The sequence below is a fragment of the Lissotriton vulgaris genome, chromosome 4_1 (assembly GCF_964263255.1).
Source record: "Lissotriton vulgaris chromosome 4_1, aLisVul1.2, whole genome shotgun sequence".
Taxonomy (NCBI): Eukaryota; Metazoa; Chordata; class Amphibia; order Caudata; family Salamandridae; genus Lissotriton; species Lissotriton vulgaris.
Window position 1 is genome coordinate 2,122,285,300 of NC_141691.1, and position 4,251 is coordinate 2,122,289,550.

Genomic DNA, 4,251 nt, shown 5'->3' on the forward strand with positions numbered 1-4,251 from the left:
CAGACAAAGACTTGGGACAGGCTTGTCTCACACTTTCACTGGCCTCACATGAATGAGGATACCAAGGAGTTTTGTCGCTCCTGTGTCACTTGCCAAGCCAGTGGTAAGTCAGGTGGCACAACAAAGGCCCCCCTTATACCAATGCCTGTGGTGGGGGTGCCCTTTGAAAGAGTGGGGATTGACATTGTTGGTCCAATGGAACCCCAGACAGCATCAGGGCACAAGTTTATACTGGTGGTAGTGGATCATGCCACCAGGTATCCTGAAGCTATTCCACTTAGGACCACCACAGCCCCTGTGGTGGCAAGGGCCCTAGTTGGAGTGTTCTCCAGAGTGGGCTTCCCTAAGGAGGTTGTCTCTGACAGAGGTGCAAACTTCATGTCAAGCTATTTAACTGCTATGTGGAAGGAGTGTGGTGTCAATTACAAATTCACTACACCCTATCACCCACAATGCAATGGGCTTGTTGAAAGGTTCAACAGGACCCTAAAAGGGATGATTCATGGACTACCTGAAACACTCAGGCGTAGATGGGATGTCCTGATGCCCTGCCTTCTGTTTGCTTACAGAGAGGTCCCACAAAAGGGGGTTGGCTACAGCCCTTTTGAACTTTTGTATGGGCATCCTGTGAGAGGCCCCTTGTGTTTGGTGAAGGAAGGATGGGAGAGACCTCTCAAAAAGCCTGCAACCAACATAATGGACTATGTACTTGGTCTCCGCTCCAGGATGGCTGAGTATATGGAGAAGGCATCAGAAAACCTTAAGGCCAGTCAAGAACTTCAAAAAGCTTGGCATGACCAAAAGGCTGTCCTGACTGTTTATCAGCCTGGACAGAAGGTGTGGGTGTTGGAGCCAGTGGCCCCAGCAGCACTCAAAGACAAATGGTCTGGGCCCCACACAATTCTTGAGCAAAAGGGAGAGGTCACCTACCTGGTGGACCTTGGAACTCCCAGGAGTCCCCACAGGGTACTCCATGTCAACAGGCTCAAAGCATATGTCGACAGGAAGGACATGAGCTTGCTCATGGCCATAGATGAGGGACAGGAGGAAGAGAGTGACCCTCTCCCAGACCTGCTCACTCAGAATCCTGATGATGGGTCAGTAGATGGTGTTGTCTTTTGTGGCAGCCTCTCTGAACATCAGCAGAAAGACTGTAAACAGGTTCTTCAGTCTTTCAGACATATGTTCTCTCTGACACCCAGTCAGACCAATTGGTGTACCCATGAGGTTGACACTGGTGACAGCCTGCCAGTCAAGAGTAAAATCTACAGGCAGCCTGATCATGTTAGAGACTGCATAAAAACTGAAGTGCAGAAAATGTTGGAATTGGGAGTCATTGAACCCTCAGATAGCCCTTGGGCTAGTCCAGTAGTTCTAGTGCCAAAGCCTCACACCCAAGATGGTAAGAGAGAGATGAGGTTTTGCGTAGACTACAGGGGTCTCAATGCAGTCACTAAGACTGATGCCCATCCAATACCCAGGGCAGATGAACTTATAGATAGATTGGCTTCTGCCAACTACTTAAGTACATTTGACTTAACAGCTGGGTATTGGCAAATCAGGTTAGCTGAGGATGCCAAACCCAAAACAGCATTTTCAACCCCTGGTGGGCATTATCAATTTGTGGTAATGCCCTTTGGTCTGAAAAATGCACCTGCCACCTTCCAAAGGTTGGTGAATCAAGTCCTTACTGGGCTGGATGACTTCTGTGCAGCATATCTAGATGATATTGCTGTCTTTAGCTCCACCTGGGAGGATCACCTGGTCCACCTGAGGAAAGTGTTAGAGGCTCTGCAAGCAGCAGGCCTCACTATCAAGGCCACCAAGTGCCAGATAGGGCAGACACAGGTTGTATACCTGGGCCACCTTGTAGGTGGAGGCCAGGTTCAGCCACTGGAGAGCAAAATACAGTCAATCAGGGACTGGGCTCCTCCAACCACCCAGACTCAGGTTCGAGCTTTCTTGGGCCTGACTGGATACTACAGAAAATTTGTCAGGAACTATGGTTCCATTGTGACACCATTAAATGAACTGACAAGTAAGAAAATGCCAAAAAAGGTTCAGTGGACAGCAGGCTGTCAAAAAGCATTCGATGACCTAAAGCAGGCCATGTGCACAGCACCTATCCTTAAGAGTCCAGACTACTCCAAACCATTCATTGTCCAAACAGATGCTTCTGAGTTGGGTGTGGGAGCTGTTCTTTCTCAACTGAATTTTGATGGTCAGGATCAGCCCATTGCTTTTATAAGCAGAAGGCTGACCCCCAGAGAGAAGAATTGGTCAGCTATTGAGAGGGAGGCCTTTGCTGTGGTTTGGGCCCTGAAGAAGCTGAGGCCATACTTGTTTGGCACTCACTTCAAGATTCAGACCGACCATAAGCCCCTCTTGTGGCTAAATCAGATGAAGGGTGAAAACCCCAAACTGCTTAGGTGGTCCATTTCCCTACAGGGGATGGACTTTACAGTGGAACATAGACCTGGTACTGATCATGGCAATGCCGATGGGCTCTCCAGATATTTCCACTTAGAACAAGAAGACTCACCTGGTCAAGGTTAGCTTATTGTCCCAAAGTTTGGGGGGGGGTCATGTAGGAGAGTAGGGTCTGCAATCCTATGATCACCCAGATTTTTTGCTTTTGTTTCACTGGTTTACGACTTTCTCTGGCTGTGGGCCTGCCAATCAGACCCACAGCCTGGCTGTTCTCTTTCTAAATTACTTCATGTACCCTAGGTGCATCTACCAATTGGTACTGGGCCACCTTATCAGACCCTGTAACTCAGGGCATAGGTGTACCCAGGGCTACCAGGGGCTGCAGCATGTATTATGCCACCCCTGGCTGGCCTCCTAAATTTGACACAACTGGCTGCATGACAGCTGGGGCAAAGTCGTGTAATCACCCTTTGCTGTAGGTGTAGTATACCTATACCTAACCCTAAAATGGACACACAGATTCCTATCAGTCACTCCTATGGCAGGCCTTGACAATCCTGAAGGCAGAGTGCTTGGAATCGTGTGAGATGGTGCTCTGGCATGAGCTGAGCCTGTCTGCAGCTTGCGGAATCAAGTCCTAATAGCTGTTCCATGATATCGCATACCATATACTCTTAAGTGCATTATAATCCTCGCGGTTAAATGCTATCTTTGGTATTGCTTTATCAAAACATGTCGAGTAAGGTGTCATACGAATTGGAATACTAACCCCTCGCCAATCCTGGCGACGGGGTTAGCATTCCACCCTTCTAGAGGGACACGACATGTATGTAACTGTGAACCCCGGTTAAAGTTAACTAAAGCCTCAGCTCCACAAAATGGATGCTGCCACCACAGACACGAGTCTGACCCCCTGCAGCTGGGAGTCCTTCCAGCGAGGGGAGCCTGGACAAAGGGTTTCCTGTCAGGGGCGGTGCTAGCACCGTCCCAGACATGGTTTTGTGTATCCTGGGTAGGCAGGGCTTTACAGGAAGGTGACTGCTGAGTGGCACCCCGGTGCTCACTACGCATAGGCCGGTCTGAACCAGTTCCAGGGGCACACCAGCCCCTGGCCTGGGGAAGTCCGGCATGGCTGAGGGGTGTAACCACCCCCACCTAGTCCCACCCATAGGCAGGACCTAGTCACCGGGTCAGCCCCCTTTTTTAGTATAAAGATGGGAGCGGGCCCCCTGTTAAGATTAGATCATCTTTGGAATCAAGATACCACTTTCTTCGAAAGGACTTCACGATTTCTTCTTCAAGATTCTCCCTTGTGGCTAAGGAGTAGTCACCCTGCATCAAGCGGGCACCATCCTAAAGAACACTGCGGTCTGCTGCAAGTCCTTCATCACGAATCCGACGACCCAGCTCGACGAGACCCGGCTTCCCTGGCACCTCTGACCTCTACTCACCTCTACAGCCCAGCTGAGAACCGTGAGTGCGACGAGACCTCAAGGGACCGACGATCGCCAAGACTGCACGACATCTTTACTGCAAGCCCACCGTGTCCTCCACTGGTGAGTGCTTTGGGGTCCGAGAAGCCCCAACCCTGCGCAGCTCCAGCACCCAAGATCAGCCTCCCTGCATCTCCACGATCGGCGTGGGGCCCTTCTGCTGTTTGCTGTGCACCGCGTTGTTTGGCTACTAGCCGGCTGGCTTGTGGCCTTCTGAACGACGCCCGACGACAACTCTTCTGCTGGTCTGGTTGCTCCAGGCTGGCCCTTGCTTCCTTCTTCAAGAGAGGCACCCCGGACCCTCCTGGTCCACTCCAGACGCCATTTT